Source organism: Pinus tabuliformis, chromosome X (assembly GCF_031772625.1).
Source record: "Pinus tabuliformis cultivar Carrire ecotype Pingquan chromosome X, CPIR1, whole genome shotgun sequence".
Lineage (NCBI taxonomy): Eukaryota > Viridiplantae > Streptophyta > Pinopsida > Pinales > Pinaceae > Pinus > Pinus tabuliformis.
In genome coordinates this window covers 1236252881-1236277002 of record NC_142308.1, presented here as the reverse complement: position 1 = coordinate 1236277002, position 24122 = coordinate 1236252881, and positions in this window count along the sequence as shown.

Sequence of the window (24122 nt, the reverse complement as noted above, 5' to 3'; positions counted from 1 at the left end):
TCCTTTCGGAATCCCCGATTGCTAATAGCGATATCGCCAATTCGCATCGGGAGTTTTAACTGAGGGCTTTGAAAAGCATGCATGGTACATCTCCAATCGTCGATAGCAATATCGCATCGCATCGGAGCAAAAAGGGGCTCTTGTTATGATAGCTTGTCATTGCCGATATCCGATAGCCTTTTGTGCATTGTCGCGTCGGAGGAAATCAATGGGTCTTTTAAGTCATGCCTCCCTTGTCATTGCGATATGTGATCTTGCGATCGCTTTATTGCAATGATAAAAGATTACTCATTTATATGTTATAAGACCGATTAATTGGTTTATCAAAAAGGTTTTATAATGTTTTTATTTTGTTTCGGACCTTTTTGAATAATAATAAGTTGATACCAATTTAAATAAAAAGGGATCCATTTCATATTATAGTTTTGAGAATAAAATTTGTATGAAATGGGGGGTTGTTATAGAGCACAACAATTGGCGATTCGCTGGAAGAAACAGTTATCTCTGAAAAGTACTAAAATACTTAAACTTTCTCTAAATAGGAATCTCATCAAAGAGGAAAATTCTAATATAACTAGGTATATATGCATTCCAAATAAAATAAAACTATATTTGCTAATTTCCTCTCTTGTTTAAAATTAGATACATTATAAGTTTTAGATTGGCCTCTATTGGTTGATAATGATAAAACGGAAAACCTTTCCAAATCAACTTTTAGAATTGACTCGTCTGTCATAGGTAGAGCCTCTGCTGCCAGTAAACGTTCATAGTTTCGACAGGGATACCTTTTAACCATATTACTATCCATTATCCCATCCACTTCAGAGTATAATTAACAAAATGAATTCAAAACATGCTTTCATATTTTGTATTTCTTTTACTTTTCTGTTATTTTGTAAGATAAGAAGTCATTGTCCTGGTTTGGTGGCCAGCTGAGTGACAATGCCATTCACTGGTAGTAATCTAACCGAACAAGCTGGCTCGTGATGAGACCCCTTGTCTTATAATAAGCCATTACCCTGTTTTGGTATGCAGTGTTGGTAATGTTGGTTAAACTATTTCTCGATGATCATGGTAAGTAGGTTTTAATAAGACCTCTTATCTTTTTATATCAAATATTTTAGAATTACACTCTGAGTAATTACAAACTTCAATGAATGGGATGGACAATTTTCTCCTTAAGAGAGAACGGATGACAAGGTAAGAGTTGAAGATGCTGAAATTGGATTAGTTTTTGTTTTGATATTGATAACCTTTTTTGTGACCAATTTGAAAACATAAAATGATTTACAATACTTCTAAATTTTGAGAATAGTTCACAAAAATTGAAATGCGGTTTCAGAATGCAATTATACCTAATTTCCTAGAAATTCCCTTTTTTGTCTAAGACTTCTATTATTTTAAAAGTAAATATCAACACTTACTTCTTTGAGCAACTTTTTGATACAACAAAGGTCAATGGAAGATACCTTACAACTTTATTTCCTAATGGTCCTACAAACTACAAATTTTTCTAAACTAAAAAGGAGAAGGGGTTACCTCCTCAATTGAAGAATTTCTTTACGATGAGGCCATTAACAGGGAGAGAATCTCTCAAACCTGATAAATCTTGTAACATGAAGGTCAAATGGCTTATCTTCTCGCAGATCTGAAATGGCCCAAGCCACATTTTCTGGAACTTGGTGTGTTTTCCTTTATCCTCATGGGCTTTGTCCCATTTCAGAACTAAATCACTGACTTGAAACTGTTTTGAACCGGATGAAGTCGAATCAAAGGATGACTTGATAATTTGCTGATGTTTTGCATGAATAACCTTGGCTTTTTCTCTTTCCTCTTCTAATTTTAGGATTTGATCATGTCTAAGTTGAATAGAAGAAGAAGGGTTTTCCTCAATAAATTGAACTAGGGCTAGAGAAGGAAGGACAAGATTTGTTGGTAGAACTGCTTCTTTTCCATACACAAGATTGAATGGAGAAGAACCTATGGAAGCTTTCTAAGTTATCCTATCAGCCCATAGTGCAAATATTAAATATTTATGTCAGTTTTTAAGATTCTGTTCGATAGTTCGCTTTATAATCTTGATTAGATTTTTATTGGTAGATTATGCTAAACCGTTACCTTGGGGATAGTAATTAGCAGAATATTTCAATTTAAATCCTCTTTTAATAGCGAAATCAAACATAGCATTGCCTGAGAAATAAGATGCATTATCAAAAACAAGAGCATTTGGGACACCAAACCTGGTAATGATGAATTGATCTATGAATTCTATAATTGCCTCAGAATTTGTTGTCTTTAACGGAATTGCTTCAACCCACTTAGAAAAATAATCCTGGCAGTAAGGATATACTTATGCTGTTTGGAAGAATGTGGAGTGATTTCTCCGATGATGTCCAATCATCATTGCTCAAATGGTTGTTCAATGTTGACTGGTTGCAAAGGGAAAGCTGGCTTTCTTTGTCTTCCACTAGAAGTTTGACAACTTTGGCATTTCCTTACATATTTATGCGCATCTCTAAACAGGGTGGGCCAATAATATCCAGCATGAATGATTTTGTGGGCTGTTGTGTCAGCTCCAAAATGTGCTCCTGCTGGTCCATCATGTAATTCATGCAAAACCTTTTGTGCTTCAGGTTTTTCTAGGCATCTTAATAAGATTGAATCATAATTTTTCCTAAAAAGTACATCATCAACAATTGTGAAATTTCTTGCTTTCAATCTAATGGCCCTCTTGCTTTTATAAGACAGGTTAGGGGGTGCATATCCATTTTTCAAATAAAAGATCAAGTCTGCATATTGTGATTCAGAATCAATAATACTTATCTGATTGATTTCTTCGAAATGTTCTGTATCACCTGGTTGTTGAATGTTGGATGCTCCTGCCAATAACCTGTAAAAACCTTGGCCTCTAACAATCTTTGCTGGCTTTATTTCCAAGTCATATTCTTGAAGTGTTGTAACCCAGTTTGCCCTTTTTTCACCTAATTCCCTTTGGATTAATAGTTTCCTTACTGCAGAGAAAGGAACTATGACTTTTGTATGGGCTTTTAAAAGGAAGGGTCTGTAATGTTTGACAGCTTTATATACAGCAAAGGCTTGTTTTTCTACTTCGGAGTAATTCAGTTCGGCACCCTGCAAGTTTGAACTATAGAATGAAATGGGTGCTTCCAAGTTGTGATCATTAATCTGAGTGAGTACTGCTGCATAAGACAAATCGGATGCGATAGTATACAATGTGAAATGATTAGAAAAATTAGGAGTATTTAAAGCGGGGGCATTAATTATTGATTGTTTGATTAAATCAAACGCTTCCTTTTCTGCTGATCCCCATCTAAAAACTGAATTTTTCTTAATCATAGTTTGTAGTGGCAAAATGATGTGAGAAAAGTCTGGAACAAATCTTTTAACAAAATTGATTTGGCCTAAAAATGACTGCATGGATTTTTTATTATGAGGAAAAGGGATTTCAGAGATCTCTTTGATCCTACTCGGATCAATATAAATGCCATCTTTGGACACAATAAAGCCCAAAAGCTTTCCTTGGTCAAGAGCAAAAAATGATTTTTTAGGATTGAGTGAAATACCGTACCTTCTGCAGCGTTGAAAGATTTGGTTCAAATCATGCAAATGATTGGTTCTCTTTTTAGAAAATACAGTAATATCGTCTAAGTAGACAACTACTGTTTTATTGATCAATCCTTTGAAAGCTATATCCATCGCTCTTTGGAATGTGGCTCCTGCATTAATCAGTCCAAAAGGCATCTTCTGATAAGCATAAGTTCCCCACTTTGTCCTGAATGTAGTTTTAAGTCTGTCATCAGGATGGACCAAAACTTGGTTGTATCCTGAAAAACCATCTAAAAAAGGACATCAATTCAGAGCGTGCTACTGAATGGAGTATCTGCTCCATAGTAGGTAATGGGAAATTGTCTTTTAGGCTTGCCTTATTCAGATTTCTGAAATCTATACAAATCCTGATATCGCCATTTTTCTTCCTAATAGGCACCATATTGGAGACCCAGTTCGAGTGTCGAATGGGAAAAATACTCGTGGCCTTTAAGAGTTTATTAAGTTCAGTTTTAATTTGACTCTCTAGGTTCGGATGTATTTTCTTGAGCTTTTGTTGAACTGGTTTTTGTTCTGCGAGAATTGGAATAGTATGCTGGATGATAGATGTATCATACGTCTTTAAATCATCATACTTCCAAGTGAAGACATGTTTATTCTTTCTTAATAGTCTAATGAATGCCTTTTGTTCTTCCAGAGAAAGTCCTAATCCTAGATTAATGTTTTGAGGATTTTGTTCAGTGCCAGGATTAATCAACTCAAACCTCAAGGTGGAACTGTGGAGCTTTGTATTGATCACAGGTTTAAATCTGTCTTTAATGTCATAAAGATCCTCCAGTTTCACCATAGGCTTCGGTATTGAGTTTTCTTCATGCTTTTCTCTCATCTGTAGATCATGATCGCTCTCCTCTATAATCTGATCATCATAGGATTTTTCAGAAGTCAGGAATTGTAAAATGTCTTCATTGTGATTGAAAAATCTCCAATTAGTGACATTGTCAGGAATTGACGACCTAAAAAGCAATTCTACTGAAAATCTATCTGGGCTATAATCTTCGGAAGGTAGGAGTTTGGAAGCAACATTGGCTAGCAAGTCGGCTGCCGAATTTTGATACCTGGGAATGGAAGAGATATTGAATGCTGAAAAGTGTGAGGTGAGTTCTTGCACCAGCGATTGATAATGCTTGAGGTGATTTGAAAGACAATGAATCGTATTTCTCACCTGTTTGACAATAATTTCAGAATCGCCGAACACTTTCAAATATTGCACTTTAAGTCCAATTGCTTTGTACAGTCCTTGGACTAAGGCTTCATACTCGGCTGTGTTGTTTGTGCATTCAAATTCTAACCTACAGGACAACATTGTTTTTTCTCCTTGCCGGCTAACCAAGATACATCCTGCTCCCGAGCCTTCATTAGATTTAGAGCCATCAAAATATAAAGACCAAAATAAAGAATTCTTTACAATTGTATTTACAGTTTTCTCAGTATCATTAAAACATCTTGACCTATTTGTTTGTGAATAATTTTCGATCTGAGATGAAAAATTGTTTACTGAGAAAGGAGATGGTTGGGCTGTGAAGTTGCCAAAGAATGATTCCGACGAATAATTCCCTAAGATATTGTTATTAAATGCTATGGGTTGATTTCCCTGTTCGAACTCTATGACAGTGTGGGTCATGTGCTTTTCCCGATTGATTTTTAATTGATTTGGCTTTCAATTGTAGGGTAGCCACATATGGGACCAATCGGTGGAAATATACCCATGGAGCTTCTCGGACCAATCCCTACTTAAGATTAAACCATAAAATTCAGGTATATCAGCGATTAGGATATCAATTCTTTGAACTACTCGCGGATCGGCCGATAACCTGATCGTTACAGAGTTGATTTCTCCTACAACCTGTACCTTAGTTCTATCTAGCTGTACAATGTGAATTGCAGATTTCTGGGGTTCAATGTTCAGTTTGGAACAAACCGAAGCTGGCATTATATTTGAGGATGCCCCTGAATCAATCAAACAATTGTGCAGATTACGATTATAAATCTCATAGGTTAATAGGAAAGGAGGAGTATGGGAATTGGATCTGTCTCCAATCAGAATCGTATCAGTAGCTTCGATCCTGCTAGAAGGTGGTTGTCCTGAATCATTTGCAGCTTTAGCACTGGGAAGAGGTGAGGAAGGAACAACATTCAATTCTTTGAGAAGCAATTTCTACTGATGTTTTAGTTTACTAAGTTCAAACATAGTAATGTTTGCCTTAGTTTTCTTCATATCATCAACGATATTGTAATCCATTGAATCGGATACTACTAATGTTTTAGATGTTGAGGGCATATTTGAGGTTGAAGGATGGTTTTGGGAAATCATTGCAGCTGGCTTCCTTGTGGATACCTTTTCCTTTGTTGTTGTGGCACCTGCACTTCTTTTCTTTGAAGTTGCCTGGATGGGTTCAGGGGCGCCTTTACTCCTAGTAGTGACAGGAAAAGCTTCTTCTTCATTTTCTGTATCGGAGTTAGGTAGTATGAAATCCCACATTCCATGGCATTCAACAACTTCCTCTTCATCATCAGTTGGTGAGATTGTTTCCTCTTCTTCTTTTTCAGGGTCTGAATATGCATTAGATATAAAATTCGGTGGTTTTGATTCAGTTTTCTTAAAAGTTCTAAAAGGCCTTTTAGTTGAGGTTTCCGCTACTTGCTTTTTGATTTCAACCATTTCATTTGACAAAGTCTTAAGGACCTTTTGCAGACCTTCCATATCGTAGGGATCTTTTGGGGTTTTCTTCTTTGAATGGTCTTTAAGAGAAACTTTTTTGGCTTTTCTATCTTCCAGAGCAGCTTTCTTCTCTAGAACATTAATACGTTTCTCCACAGCAAGTGATTCTTTCATGTTTTCAGTTAAAGTTGGTTTTGCAACCCTGTCTACAAAAATAGCTATATTGGCAGGTAGGGAAGTTATATACCATTCGCTTCTGATTTGTTCACTTGGTTTGGAGGCCGTTGGGATTTTATTCAAGAGTTTATTGAATCGCGCATTGAATTCTTTAATTGGTTCCCTATGCTCTATCCTAATATTGGAGAGATCATTTATTAATGTGGCTAAAGATCTATCATCTCCATACTTAGTGAGAAACTGTTCTTGGCAAGTGGTCCAACTGGTAATGGAACCAGATGGCAAGGAAAAATACCAGGATCCTGCTGATCGTTGCAAAGTATAAGGGAAGAGCCTAACTACAACATCTTCCTCAGTTACTCCTTTGAGATTAACTGATAACATGAAGTTATTAATATGTTCCTCAGCTTGTGTTCCATCATCTGGGTTAAACTTGGGTAGCCATTTTTCAGGAGCATCAGGTAATGCATGTAATGGTGCAGGCATATTGACCGCACCAGGCCTGGTCCATGGATCTGCCATTGTAACACCAGTAGTGGATGATACTACTGTTGAAATTCCAGATGTTTGGGAAGGAGTTGATATTGAGGATTGCGCAGGTTGAGATGTTGAAGTTCCTAATCCTTGATGAACAACAATGTGTAATGAAGGGGTGGATGGTTGACTTCGCACAGGGGAAGATGAGATGGAGGATGTGGATGAAAGTGTTTCACTGTCAGATCCTTCAGTGTTCTTCTTGGCCCTTTTCCTTTTAGGTAAAGGGAACTCAGTGGGTTCAATACCGAACTTTCCGCTCTGAAGTCTAGTGAGGGGATGAGGTAAATTGAAATGCGAAGTCTCACTGCTTTGAGATACTTCAGATTTCTGTGGTGTTATCGAGAAGCCTTGAAGTTTCTGGATGAGTAACTGAACTTCAGGGGACTCGGGACTTAATCGTTCTGGAGTATTGTGGGTGAGGGCAGTGGTAGTTGATTCCTCTTCTTCTTTCTTGGATACTGGAGAACCAGCATGCAATTGGGAAGTACGAGGTGATGTGGAGGGAGAGTTACTCTGAGAATGGTCTATAGATTTGGATTTGCTCGCCATTCATAGTTCATGCCCTCCTTCTAGCGCCAAAAATGTTGATGCCCCGAAAATCGTTGTATCAACATTGGGGGATAACCACTCGGTTCGGACCTTAATACAGCTCCTTTTTCGTTTGGAATGGTGGCTCCGACTGGATATAATGGGACCAGTTTCCCAATAATGAATAAAAGGGGATGGATGAGTGATTGATTTCTAATAAATGATAATGAATGGATGACCTAATCTATCAGCGAAAATATAAATAACTATTCTATCCTGGGAGGCTTCTATTCTTTGAAGTGCAACGTTTGATAATCTCTGTTCATTGATAGGCATATAGATGACTCTAAGCAATAAACATAGATATTCCTTTACTTAATGATTACTTTGTTCAAATAGTTGAACAAAGTGATTAACACATTGTTACACCTATCTTTTTATATTACCGATACATGTATGATTAAAAGAAAAGCATGCTGTAAACATCCAGTAGTGGAAAGTATAAATAATGTTGTTAAAACACATGCATATATCTGATAATAGCAAGAGCGATCAAACAACAATTCACATAAAAGGAATGAACTCAGACATAGATAATAGTACCATATGAGCTGCAAATCACTCCCAATATCAATCGCTATTTGGATTCCTTCTTTCGACGCAGAAACAATTTTAAACAAAGGCAGTAGTGCACATTCACATAAAAGCTTCGTTATCAAAATTGGAATAATTGGCCCAGTCTTTATAAAAGAATATGCCTGAAGTAAAGTAGTGCAACTTCAGGTTTAAGTCATCTACAAAAACTTACGACCCTTTCTAAATACATGAAAGGGTCTATAAATGCTTGAGTAAAACTAACTAACTATGAAACTAAAATTCTATTTAATTGGTACAACTTGATTCTGAATATCTTCCTCACGGCAATCTGGCAGTCGGTAGCATGATTCATCACTTAGGTTGTTTTCCTTTAGACCTTAGCTGGCATATTGCAAGCATTGGTTCCACTTCTGGTGGTCGGTTGAGACGAGAATTGAGTTGGGCAGCATATCTTGTATATCGGGAATGATACACCTGATTGCATCTGTGAGGCATTTGAGGGCAGCTCTCTGGCTGTATGGTTTGACTAAGAACAACCAATAGTTGTCCCATGTCAAACTGTTAATTCCTGCGATTAATCTCCCATTTTTCTCCAGCTCTTGATAACATGACTGCTCCAATGTTTTAGCCGATAATAATTTACCTGGGGTACATTGAGAAATCATGTTAGATAAGTAGAGAGTATCATTAATCAATTCAACCAAATTACTTGTGGTTAATTTGCATCTTGAAACTTCTCTCTCTGCTTTCATTAACTGGGACTGCCACTCCATAAATAATATCTCTTTATGCGATTCTTGGATTTTTGGCAAATTAGCTGCCTGTCCCTCAACAGTGTCTTGCCACTCAAGAAAATTAGTCAAGGTCTCATCGGCCTGATCCAAGTCTATTCTAGCATCAGCCGATTTATCACCTATTGATGCTGTTAAGTCACATAAAGGTTCTGCTTGAGCGATTTGTTGACATAACAGCCTTATCTGTGTCACTAATTCCTTGTTTATCTGTAATGTCTCTGCTCTGAATTCAGCTGGCTGTGGAAGATTCTTGGTTTTCTCTATTTGGGTTGATAGTTGAGCAATTTGCTCATCTTTCGACTTCAGCATTTGTTCATTCATTGCTTTTAGTTTTGCCAATGCTTCCAACAGCTCTTTTTGCTTTTGAACTTCACTGGAATCAATTCTCTGTTTCTCTTCCTGCAATTGTTTATTCAATTGATTATTTATTTGTTGTTGTGTAAACAATTGTTGTTCTGCTTGTTCTGCCTTCTGCTGTGCCTCCAATAATTGTGCTTGTAGCAAAATGATTTCCTGGTCTTTTCCTTTTAATAGATTACTCACCTCTGATGCCTTGTCTATGGTGGCTGCCGAATAGGCTCCAACATATTGGGACAGTTTTGTTAGGTCATCAGAGGGATCAAACTCCTCCTTCCAAACCATGTTGCCCGTCACTGTTTTTTTTAGGGAATAGGGAAGGTTGATCAGTCCTTCTCCTTTTCCGCTGTCATTTTACTACAACCTTGTGCTTTGGGCTATAAAAGACATCTAAGGGAGGAATTTCTTCTACTTGCACAATCTGATCGGAGGGATCCTTAGGAATTATCTCTATTCCTGTAGAACTGGGTAGGTCGTTGGTTCCACTTGGAACCTGTTTAGATGTTGTCTCCTGTGTATCAGCCGCTTTTCATGTTTCAGCTTCCTTCGAGCACTCAAGGTTGCTGATGATTGAGTCGAATTGCTGCCATTCCTAGAACAATTTTGGGTCAATCTGGGCATCTACATTCACCTCTGTGCTTCTCTATTCCTGCTCTTTTCTCTGGGTTTCCTCTTGCTCTTTTGTCTGGGTTTCCTCTTGCTCTTTTGCATGCACTTCCTCCTGCTCTTTTGATGTAGCAGGAGGTTCCTTATTGAGTTGTTGCTCAGGCTCGCTTGATTCTGTCGTTGGGGTCGTTGTTAACAGATCTAGAGGCAGAGTTTGCAACCTCTATTCTCTAAGTCTGTTAAATTCAACTAACCCGTCATCCTGATATTCCATTCTGGCCAGCGATTTAACTTTGGATATTGACTCGGCTGAGGAGAACAGGTCATCGAACATATCTTCTTTATGATCAAATTTAGTTAATTTTGCCTGTTCAAGTGCATTGTAGGCGACTTTGTTTGGATCAAATCGCCCATTAGGAAGAGTTGCTAGACTTAGTGCCTTAATTTTATCAGCTTCTTTCTCTACATGTTTAAAGTCATGCAGAGCGTAGACACCGCATCTTAGAGGAAAAGGAGGCCAAACCTGCTTCGTTTTACTCTTCAGAGTCTGTGTAACTCCTTCGGATGTAATCTGATAGGCTATCTCCCTGGCTAACAGTTTATCAGGTATGTACAAAGGGAGGACATGAGGTTTGGCTTGGCTACCGAAAACTCTTACATAGGTGAATTTTTCTTCTTCGAACCATCTTCCTATGGATGTCAAGTCAACCCCTGCTTGGTAGGAAATCTTAGGAGCAGGTTTATCAAAAATAGAATAGTGAATGGGTAACATAAAACCGTTGCAAACTTGATATAAATGGTGCTTATAGTGAGCTTTCCATAACTTCTGATGGTATATATGAATGGGCATGGGGTCTTGTGGAGTCCATCTCCATCCAAGCACAGGAAATTCAGAATTAAAACACAGGGTGTCCAAGATATAGGCACTATAGTAGAATGGGGGAATAAACCTTTCAGTAATGTGGGATTTGCTTCTAAACTCAAGGACTGCGGTTGCTAGCATATCAGACAGTATAGTTGCCCAATCCATTATTTCACTATTACATGCTTCCTCCATCAAAGGAACCATTTCTATAGTGAAGTTTGCGGAATCATGCAACCCCCATAATCTACACATCATTATCCCGGCATAAAAATAAGGAAAACACAAAGAATCGACAGAGTACTTACCCGAAGACTCATGCTTGTGTTTTGCTGGGTTTTGCCTCCAATCCCGAATGGGTTCAGATTCAATTTCGTTCTCATTTCTGAATTTCTCCAAGAACGCCTTGTTGTACTTCTTCTCCGGTATAGGCAAATGGTACATTTGCCTCAAATCATCAGGTTGAAATGAACCGAAGATTCTCCCATCCATGGTCCAAAATGTACTGTTCATGATTGGGATTTCTTCAATTGCCCACCTCACTACATCTGTATATCGGAGAATTTGTTCCCGGGCTGCTATCCGATGAAGGAAAGAGTCGGCTAAATCCTTTAGAGTAGCGTCAGATTTTTGAGTCGTGTCTGCTGTGGCTTGCACTGTTGTTACCTCGGGTCTTTCGGCCTCAATTAAATTATAGGTGCTTAGCCAAGTAGTTCTGCCGAGTCCTAGACATGTAGTGTCAGATATCAGTCCTTTTCTGTTTGTTCCTGGATCGGTGGTGGGTTGTCCTGTGGCTGGTGAAGCGGAAGCTGTTACGGTCTTCTTAGACTTCTTCCCCATTCTGCTTGAATTTACTGCTTCGGAAGAGCTCTGCACAGGAGTGAAAATGAACATAATGCAGAGAATTGGTGGCGCAAACCAAATATGAACGAGATATATTAATCAATGAATGATGGAGGATTAACTTAAGGTGGACGCGGATACAATCTGCGAAGAGATTTTAGACTGACTATCTCATTAAATGGTCGTTTAAACCTGTCAATCCTTTAAATGCTCATCATATCGTTTATTGGCCGAATGATTCATTCAAGCGTGGCTTTGATGTTTTGGTGGTTGAGCATAAGTGAATCGCTATCGAGAAGATAAGGCCTTTAATACTAATTAACCGTAATATCTCGGCTTTATCAATCCTTTTTGAAATCCGCGCTTTTATCTTTATCGCAATCAGCCATCGGGGGAAAGCTTAAGTTGTTATATTGGTTCCTTTCGGAATCCCCGATTGTTGATAGCAATATCGCCAATTCGCATCCAGAGTTTTAACTGAGGGCTTTGAAAAGCATGCATGGTACATCTCCGATCGCCGATAGCGATATTGCATCGCATCGGAGCGAAAAGGGGCTTTTGTTATGATAGCTTGTCATTGCCGATATCCGATAGCCTTTTGTGCATTGTCGCGTCGGAGGAAATCAATGGGTCTTTTAAGTCATGCCTCCCTTGTCATTGCGATATGCGATTTTTCGATCGCTTTATCGCAATGATAAAAGATAACTCATTTATATGTTATAAGACCGATTAATTGGTTTATCAAAGAGGTCTTATAATGTTTTTATTTTGTTTCAGACCTTTTTGAATAATAATAAGTTGATACCAATTTAAATAAAAAGTGACCCATTTCATATTATAGTTTTGAGAATAAAATTTGTATGAAATGGGGGGTTGTTGTAGAGCACAACACATAGATGGAGCCTCTAAAGGAAATCCTGGAGAAGCAGGCTATGAAGGGGTCTTGAGAGATGAGGAGGGAAACATACAGGTCATTTTCAACAGTTATCTAGGGAAGACAACCAACAATATGGTTGATCTCATGGCGATGGAGCTTTTCTTGGAAATATTGTTCAAGCACAACATTCATAATGTCATCATTGAGGCTAACGCGGAATTAGTAATTAATTCGGTAAAACGGATTAGTGCTGGAGCAGCTCCAAAGAAAATCTCAGGTCACTAGCGGCTTCTGCAAGTCTACCAAAGAATTCAATCACACCTAAGAATTCTAAAACTCTTAGGTTTGTGCATGTTCGCAGGGAAGCCAATAAAGTGGTGAACTGACTAGCCAATGAAGGGGTTCAAAGCAAGCTTACTGACAGGTGCTGCTGGTGGGAGGAGGTAATAGATGACATAGTGAGAAATGAATGTTCATCTCTGGCACTCATAGATAAAAAACACTATCAGAACAGATCGAGAGACACCATTTCACTCTATGCAAATGAGGAATAAGTTCACTTTAGACAGATTCTCAATGGAGGAGCACTTTAGGATTGCTCAGGATTTCAGCTCAGTCTACATTAACCTGGGTGTTATTGGGAGTTAGGGACAGAAGCTCTCTACGCAAAAGGAAAAGCTCCCAAAAAATAGGCTACCGTGAAGATCGACAAAAGGTGACCCTCCAGGGTACGACTTCCTCGGGCAGCACTTTGGGGACCATCAGAGTAGTGAACCGAAGTCATAAACTGCCTGAGATTTACCACCTGCATTAGGCACCCTTTGACCAGGAAACGATTTTCATGGACAGCATGCAATGCCACTCAACAATCAACGCATGGCCGGGGAAGAAGAATGTATACCGCCCTCATCGTGCAATATTCCTCGTGCATATGAGATGTGTGATATTGCTTGGGGTTGTAGGATTAGGAGGGGAATATCAGTGGCCACAGATGGTCATGCAAGTTTGTGGGACCGAAAGGTCAAAACATCTAATGGTTTACCACCTTTATCGGGCGCCCTCAAATCCATTGGTGGTTTTAAGGAAAAGTTAGCAATGCCTTTTAGAGCACAACACGTGGTGGGGACAGAGGAAGGAATACTGCCCTCATCACGCGGTATACATCTTGCTACTAAGCTGTGTGATATGTATACCAGCCGTCAGATTAGAAGGGGAAGATCAACAGCCATAATTGGTCGAGCATTTTAGGGGGTTTTCGCAGGCCACTGCTCCACGCATTTTGTTTATGGACTATCTGGTTTTAGGGCACATTGTTTATTTCTCCCTCTTCCTTGTGGGGGTTGTGCTTTTGAGTTCTTGTTGTAACCTATGTAATTTATTTTCTTTTTTAAGTCAATAGAAGGACCGTCTCTTGCTTAAGCAAAAAAAAAAGGTTCCGATATATACAATCATGATTCTAAAAATATATATACAAATGCGATTCTAAAAATAAAAAAAATATAAAATGAAGATCAAATTTTCCTATATATACAATCACGATTCTAAAAATACTCCATAAACTTTAGAAGTCAATGTTATTTCATATAAAAATAACAACATTGTTAACACATTTTTTTAAAAAAAAAAAATATATATATATATGAAACAAAATTATAACCTCTAAAAATAATTAATAATTATATTAAAAATGATTAAACCATAACATTTGTTAAAACATTAAAATATAATTTACATGCTTTCCCTTTTAAGTAAAAATTAATATAGAAAAAAAGAGTAGCATTTAATAAAAAGGTTCATTCCAAGATCAAATTTTCTACATGTAAGAAAATATAAATATTAAATATCAACTTAGACCTATCTTAATTCTTGATCTATTAATCGTTAAGAGGTATCAAATCTCTTTTCACTCTAAAAGAGGTTTGTACCTCAAGACATTTGATCCCTCTCAACTCTTGGTAGATTTAGAATTAAGATAGATCTAGGTTGGTTTAATTATTAATAATTGATAATTATACTTATTAATTTAATTTAATTTTTATTTTTATGTAATTTCACCCTACCAAAATGTTTTAATTAATAATCATAATTATTAATGAAATCAAACTTATGTGATTCATAATGATTGAAAACTTCTTTCAGAATAATCACATATCAAATATTTGGTATCAATATTTGGAACCCACTACTGGGGTTCATAACAGGACAAATAATTATTAATTTTATATTTATATTTTATTTATTTTTTAATTGTATTTTAATTTTAATTTTATTGTTATGTAATTTGACTAAGTCAAAATGTTAACATAACATAACATCACATCGCATAACATAACCTTACAACATTCATCATCAGGACAAATAATTATTTTATTTTATTTTTTTTTAATTGTATTTTTATTGTTATGTAATTTGACTGAGTCAAAATGTTAACATAACATCACATCACATAACATAAACTTACAACATATCTTCCATACTAGGTTGGAGAACACCTCTAGGCACAACCAACCTAGATCCACCTTAATTTTGTATCTACCAAGCACTGAGAGGGATAAAATCTAGTTTCACTCTGAAAGAGGTTTGCACCTCAAGAAATTTGATCCCTTTTAGCAGTTGGTCAATATAAAGTTAAGATGGATCTAGGCTGGTTTAATTATTAGCACTTGATAATTATAATTATTAATTATTTTAATTCTATTTCATTCTATTCTATTTTTATTTTTATATAATTTGACCTACTCAAAATGTTTTAATTAATAATTATAATTAATAATTTTATTTTTATATTTTAATTATTTTTTAAATTGTATTTTAATTTTAATTTTATTGTTATGTAATTTGACCGAGTCAACATGTTTACATAACAGAATATCACATCACATAACATAACATAACCTTACAACATCTCTTTTGTACTAGGCCGGAGAGCGCCTCTTGGCGCAATAAGACTAGCCTAGATCAATCTTAACTTCAGATCTATCAAGCACTGAGAGAGATCAAATCTCTTGAGATGCAAAGCTTTTTTAAAGTGAATGCAAAGCTCTTGTAAAGTGAAAAGATATTTGGTCCCTCTCGACACTTGATGGATCTGGGGTAAGATGGATCTAGGTTGGTTTTTATATACACATACCATATCTAGGTTGGATCCATCTCTCAATATCTCTCTCTTCCCTCCTTCTCTACTCTCTTCATCCCTCTCTCCTTCTCTCTCTCAAGTCCTCCCTCTCTTCCTTGCTCTTTGTCCCTTTCTCTCCCCCCCATCTCTTTCTCTTCACCCTCCAACTCTATCACTATCTCCTTTCTTTGTCTATATGTATCCCTCCCTCTCTCTCACCTCTCCTCTCTATGTTCCCTCCTCTCCTCTCTCCCTCTCTCTCCCCCTCCAACTCCATCTTTCTTTCCCTTCCCTCCTCTCTCTTACACCTCATTCTCTCTCTCCCCTACCCATCACTCTCTCTCTCTCTCATCCCTTCAGCTTTGTCACTATGTCCATCCCTCTCCTTGCCTCCCCTCTCTCCTTTTTCTTCCCTCTCCCTCCCTCCATCCATATGATGGAGAATTTTCACTATATGTAATCAATGCTATATGTATTCTCTAAAATATTTTAATTTTTAATTTTTTATTGTGAAATGGGTTCTAGTTTTTCACCATGTGGTATTTATAAGCCATGGTCGTCATTGGAACATGAATTCATCCTTCTCCCTTATTCTTTCCTTATAGGTCTCACTATGACCCAAGTATGTAATTCCTCGAGAGCCTTCTTCTATGCTAGAGCTTCTTCCTCTCTCATAAATTTTTTGATCTCCAAGGCCTTCTTGCACCTTCCCAATTTACTTCCTCAATAGTCATTGAATGAAATAAACATAGGGATTCACATGTAGTCTCAGTAGCCAACACAAGGATTTATTTTTTATCTTAATATAAATATCAAGGCACAAAGGAATCAAACACACACACACACAAAAGATAATTGGTAATGTTTACTTTTATTCATAACAATAATAGATATATACATATAGGATTTATGATTCTCTCTCAACTAACTTTCTAATTAAACAAGCCCTCCTCTTGAACCTACCCTCTCTCTTAAGCTTTTCTAATTCCCTTCGAGAGTTCTATTCTCTTATTACCTTCTACCATTCGAGAGCTATTTTTGAGCTGCTTAACTATGCTTGTACAATAATTTTTATAATCCCATAGGCTGGGAAAATATCATAATAGAAACATCAAATGAGACATATTTCCCAAGAACCTCGTAACTCAACTATACACTTGTTTCCTTTACATAGACCCATTTGGGAAAAATACCAACTCTCCCAAAATATCTTAACAACCTAACAGTTCATAATTCTTCTAGGCGCATGACACTTGGCTTTACATAAAAATTCCTAGTTTAGGTTTTACACAAAATTGCATTGGGAAAATTCTATGTCCCCTTTGGGTCAAGGAAAAATGGATTGCCTCGAGTTGATGCACCTACATCAATAGTATTCTAGAATAGGCATGGTGATCGAAACACTCGGTGAAAAAAGCACAATCATTGGATAAATTTGAGGTAAAAAATGGGCCTAAAAACAAAAATGTACAACAAAAATAAACTTTATAAGAAACAATAGGATACAATATGATGATGTCAATCATGGGGGATGAGTCACCATTTTTGGAGTAAAAAAATAAAAAGATTAAAAAAAAGAAATACTTATTCAACTTGTATTTTGCAATCATGTTTTTCGTGAATTTCACATTTTTCATGTAGTAGGGTCCATCGAAAGTATGAAAAATGGGTATTCCTTGGATGCAAAATTAAATGCATCCAATGTGTGTTCCTGTTTGAAACTTGAGTAAAATCGTAGGGAGATAAGTTGAAAATATGGGTTGAAAAAATAGTTTTTCTTTTTTTACTCTAAAAATTGATGAGATAACCTAATCTTATTTTATTATTTCCACTATTATTTTTTAATATTCCTAAGAGGCACATTTTAGACCTCAAACTTTCTCTAATGTACCATAACATCAACGACTCTGTCTACCAGTAATGACCCAAGTAGCACAAGGACAACAACGAAAAGTCTGACTAAATTAACAATTCTCGCCATTATAAAACCCTGCAACTCCTAATTCTTTGTCAGAAATAAATTTCAAAACTATATATTTCAGACCCTAGCTTCTCAAACATCAAAACTGGGCTCGACAACAATGAACTGAAATTTTATGGGGAGGACAACAACACACCACCTATCATGATTTTATACCTAGCATTAGATAACATCATTCTGCTTTGTCGATTATAAAATGAGCACTTTCTTGCATAGAGATGAAAAAAAATGATATCAATTTTTCTAGATGTGTGTAAATAATTTCTTTTAGTAACTAATTTGAAGTTAGATCAAGATTATTTATTGGATAGAAAAAAGATCTACCCACTAATAAAGTACTATTACTAGAATTAGCAATAAATTTTGGAAAAAATATCTAAACAATCTTATTCTAACCTTATGTTTTATTTTTTATTTTTTTAATAAACAAACTTTTAACATCAAGCTTCAAAGTTTCCTAGTGTCTTGTAATTCCAACCACAACATTCCTTAGTAAACATCAAAAAAAATTATAGGAAAAACCTCCTCAATGTACTGAAAAAACCAATTATACAGTACTTTGATGCCAAAGTAGAGAAAATAAAAAATAAAAAATAAAAATTAACAAGAGAGGCAATGGAACAAAACTAGATATCTAATGGCATTGAGAGACATGCACTACATCAATGTATCGCGCATTGGCCTTCAACACCTAGGCACTTATTGACTTACTCAGGGTCAACTCTTTATTAATTCAATTTGATTCAATTAACAAATTTGATTACACCCCCCAATGGGGGTGACCAAGCACGCATACACCTATCACATGAGAGGCCATTGGGGCCTGCCCCTCCACCACGCGGTCATTAAAACCTCGATCATGCTTCATCCTCGCATTCAATTTCCTCGCGTGACGATCTATCTCGCACATTCAATTGTTAAATTCAAAGTTTTTTCGAGTGTTTTTCTCAAGTCTAGAAGTTTGGGCGATGAAATTGGGTATGGAGGAGAATAGAGGTGTGTGTGACATGTTCCATGGTGGCTCACTCGATTCTCAGCCTTAGTTGAGTGACAAGGTGAAATCCAATTTTATTTCGGTTTAGGTTGGGTTAGGCCTTCTGGCATGTCCCTGGGATCCAGGCACCCGAGAAGATGAGGCATTGAGTGAATCCACGTCATTTTCATGATACCCTACCACAGGCCCTCACCAAGCAAATAGAAGCTCCTAGAACTACCTTTTATTGCATGGGGTAAGTTCTCTATGTTTATAATTTCTTCTGCATGTAATTGTAATTGGAGGGATCTATCATTGTTTGTTTATGTTCACTTCATTGTCGGCTCCTTGTCAGATATTCCATCTAGTTTTTACTTGTGTTGGGGTGCTACCCTAGTCATAATTCAGTTCTTTTGGCGGTTTGGGCATCCATTCTGGGTTGATGTTACTAAATTTGTCTCTCAGTGCAATTAGGGATGTGCAGTCTATTTTAGTGGGTCAATTGGGTGGTGGGCAGTGTTTTCCCTACACAACTCTCTGGTCTGGGTGGACACTTTCCCTTCCAGTTTCAACTCCTGCCAAATTCGATATGCCTTGCCAACGAGGCCAGCCTCGCTGAGGGGGAGGTCAGCAGTTCCATGCAGGGCGTCCCGAGCCAAGCCATAGTTCATCCTCCACCAACTCGAACAATCAGGAAATCGAGGATCGTGCAACTATCTCTCTAGGTCACATAATGGCTCCTACTACCATGGATTCCATTGCAGGGAAGCTTTGGAATATCTAAATCAATATGGACATTCTCAGGGACCACAAGTATGAAAACTGCAACAAAATTGTGGCCTATCTCAATGATATCCAATATAGTCAAAATGAAATCCTGGAATATTTGGACAACCTTCATCACAGCCACCGTCAAACAAATGACCACCTTCGCAGCTTGGAAGAGCAGGTGGAACACAATGATTTCCATATGCATGATTGTGGTTGTTATTTTGCAGCCCCCCCTGTACTACCCCCCCATCCCCCTCCTTGATATGCTATTGTCAGTTCCGGTCTTCTTTTTGTTTACTCCTCGTATGTTATGGGTGCAATGCCTCCCAGAAATAATGAATGTAAAGTGTCTTCTATGGTATTCTCCAGTCTCCAATCTCAACAAGTGTCGGAATGAGAGAGAGGGGATTGTTGAGATTGATTTTATAAGCTATGTTTTCCTAAAAATCTAATGAAAGTTTTTTGAACAAACAAAAACAAACAAAGTTGATCACAAGTTTTGATTAATGAAGTAGATAAATAATAAGTAATTATTTTATATAGTAGGAAAATAGATCATAACTCAATATATGGCATGTTGGCTTTCAACATCTTGGCACTTTTTGACTTGATTCTAGGTCAACTCTTTATTAATTCAGTTTGATTCCATTAACAAAAGTGATAACACTTTTTTATTAATGAAGTAGATAAATATTAAGTAGTTTTTTTATATAGTAGGAAAATATATCATAACTCAGTGGCTAATCCAGTAGTGAAGATAATCATTACTGGTTGCTATCTGCTAATGTAGGTTGACTCATCACTTTTATTAAAGGAAAATCTTGCCACCTAGAATTACCTCATTGATGGTAAGAAGGCAGCCAAATGCCATGGATGTAGGTTGACTCACACTTTTATTAAAGGAAAATCTTGTCACCTAGAATTACCTCATTGATGGTAAGAAGGCAGACTTGCCAAATGCCATGGAATATCAGCACTTAGTGAAGTAGAAGCAACTAAAAAGTAATTTATGATTTATTAATTTGCCAATAATTTATTATTTTTCCATTTTATTTGTTAATATTAATATTATTTGATCTCATAGGCTTATTCAAAATGTATATAAAAATATATTAATAAAGATGTTAACTAAATTATATCAATGCCAACAATTTATATATTATATATGGTTTAAACTAATAATAATAATAATGTCTATATATTATATAAAGTAATTGAAAATTTAAATTATTATTTGAACGAAGAAGTCTATTCTTTTTTCCGAAGAAAAAACGAACGTTTTATTACTATAAAACGTTACATATACATTCTGCCAGCTTTAGTTTGTTGTAATACTTATGTAATCCTGCAAAAAACTCTTGGCCTCTTCAAGAGAGGATATAACAGCTCCCTTTCTCCATATTTTCATAACGCATCCATGGTTCCTTGTGTTTGATAACTAGAATCTACATCTTGCTTCTTTTTCCGGGCTTCCTTTATCAAGGAAAACAGCCTAGGACGAAAAAGATTGCACAGAAAAACAAAACAAAATACATGAAACATTCAGCTATGTTCCCAAAAAACAAAAACAAAAACAGTGATGTCATATCAGCCATGTGCCATGCTTATGCATTTTGAGCATAAGGAGGCTGATTCGAAAAGTGGTATTCTCCATTGATTTCTTCCACTATTCTCCAGCTGCCCAGAACTTGTTGAAGACCGTCTTTAGAAAGCTTGTCTACCGAGTCATTTCGTTCCCTGTATATATGTTGAATGGAAAAGGAATTAAAAGATAATTTCAGGTGTTGTATTTCTTCTAAAAGAGGATGCAAAATATAATTATGACAGCTGCTTTGACCATTTATCCATTTGATGACATTTAGTGAATCCCCAAAAATATGAACTACGAAGAAGTCTATTCTACAACCTAATTGATGTGTAATTTTTTTACTTTTAGTTATTCTTTCTTGTCTAAGTATTTTATTATATATGGTTTAAAATAATAATAATAATAATAATGTCTATATATTATATAAAGTAATTGAAAATTTAAATTATTATTTGAGCGGAGAGGTCTATTCTACAACCCAATTGATGTGTATTTTTTTTACTTTTAGTTACTCTTGAAATATTTTATTATGATCAATGCTAAAATAATTTTTCATTTACTTTCTCTTTGTAAACATATCTATGAAATTGAGATTAAAATAAATTAGTCAACATGCATCTTTAAAAACATTATTTGAGTTATGTACTTATTATTTGAGCCGAGAGGTCTATTCTACAACCTAATCCATATGTACTTTTCTTACTTTTAGTTTTTTTTTTTTTCACTTTCAGTTATTTTATTTCTCTTTAAAATTGATATAAGATTATGATATGAGAGTAAAACATGTATATTCATTTTTGTTCTTTTATTATAATGGACATTTTTTATTTTTTTTTTTTAAAAGGACACATGTCAACTCATATTGAGCACCTATTAGGTTGTAGAATGTAGTCCACTATTGCATGTTTAAGCTATTTTATTTTATTTTGTCCCCCACTAAACTACACCAAAATTATACTATTAATATTTAATTAACAATAAACCAATCATCAAGTTTTAGATGAGTGTAAACTTATTTTTAACTTCGTGTATGATATTTATTTAAAGAGATGAAAGGAAAATTATGTTATTTAAATAATATGCCTCGGGAGACATCGGGATGCATTCCATGCACCCTCAAAAGTCTGGCCACTACGATGACTAATAACAACTTTTTTAACTTTTTAGTATTTTCAAGATTTTTTTTGTTTTTTTGTTTTTTTTTTTCTTTTCATTATTCAAGTAGGAATAAAATATAGTTGATAAGAAGAAGAAAGAAAGAAAGTAATTATTTTAACGTTCACAAGGTTAAAGATAGCCTATGAGACAGACTGGTTCTTCATATGCTTGATGTATTCGGCCCTACTTTTGTGAAGCTTCACAATAAATGCCCCGAGCTTTTCGACAAACCCCTCACTAAATATATTATCCCAATAGCTAGTTGCCAACATATCTGCATAACTTTCCGTGCTGTATTTTTTTTTTTACACTTTTCCGGAAGAACAAAAAATTCTTACTTTTTCCTCCCACACTTCTTTTTGCCTTTTCAAGCGCCCTGTTTCACAATGGAGTTGATGAAAATAGTCCTTAACTGTACAATAAGAATTTGGCTCTCCAAGAGATATTGACCTCTGTATATACTTTTGGTTGATGACTATGAGTGAGATTAAACACTTCAATATAATAAAATCAAATGAGTATTGCCAAAAACTTGGAAGTACATTTTTAATTTACTCAAATTTGTATTTCCTTTAGATATCAAAATTTTTTGTTCTCTAAAATGGCAAAAGAGTGTCAAAGATTGAAGCAATGTTACCAAATTATTATTCTTAAAAAAGAAACGTGGTATTAAAGTTTATATAATGATATCAAAGTTCATATAAATGTTGTATTTGTAATTTATTTAAATAGTGGCTAATAATAAATGCTTGAATATGATTTATTTATATGGTAGTTAATAGTTTATGAGTAATATAGACGAGATTTTGTTGTAAAGAATACATGTTTCTTTCTAAGAGGTTATAAATTTAAATGGAAAGGTGTTAAAATATGTGCATTTTTTTAGACTTTAGTAATCATTTACAAATAACAAGGTCTCATATATTGATTTGGTGTCTAACTTGAATGTGAACTTAAAATTAGGTAATAATTAATATTATAATATAAGTTATTTACAGAATTAAAGAAACAAATACATCACAAACCCAGGTATTTAGAGAATACAATTGTAGATTACTTAGAAACAAGAGGCAATAAGATTAAAATATGTAAATGCATCCTTGTATAATGATAAAATTGTAGATTATTTAGAAACAAGAAGCAATAAGATAAAAATATGTAAATGCATCCTTGTATAATGATCATGCACAGAAGAGTACAATGTTCACTTGCCTCTTAACATAGGTTTGCCTTCCACTAAGTATGCAATTACATAATGCAAAATCAATATTCTATAACAACCTATCTCTTTAAGTAGCTTTTCCATAACAAAAGCCCTAATTACTTGTGGTCCATTTACTAATGCCAACAACCTAGGTGGCCTTATAAAATGAACTCTACCCACTATTAACCAATAAACCTTATTTAAAGATGATGGTTGCACAATACAATTAACTAACTCTTGAGGTAAGGCAAGAGCCTCACATACCCCTTCCCTTTGACAATAGTGTTGTATTCAAGAATGAGAGAAATCATGGGAAAATCATAGTTGATTCTAGTATAACATTTTTAAGTGGCACGTCTGCCCATAACATTTAAAGATCATTATAATAAATTATTATTGTTATTTCATTATGTGAAATATAATATTTTATTTCATTATTATAATGGATGAAAGATGATATATTCAACATGTTTTGTCTAATTTTTTTCATATGTAGCATAATTTATTTAATTATGTAATTGGTTTTATATGGTTTTATGTAATAATTAAATATAACATATAATTAAATTTATATTATGAAATATTTTATTTATTTATTTTTAGTTTACTTGGTAAATACAATTATGTTTTTTTTATCTATATTTTATTTATATTTTCTTATAATTAACTTATTTCCTTCTTCTTTTTTCGGTGAATTAAGACTTTATATTACTTGAAAATCTGATTTGTATGGATTTACATGAATTTCTAGAGTGGCCATGGAGGGTATATTCTCTCTGCAACGTGCTACACTAGTTGACTAGAATAACAAAGTCTCTATTCCCTTCAACAAACTAATATTTCTCATAAACTAGCCAACAGTTCCACA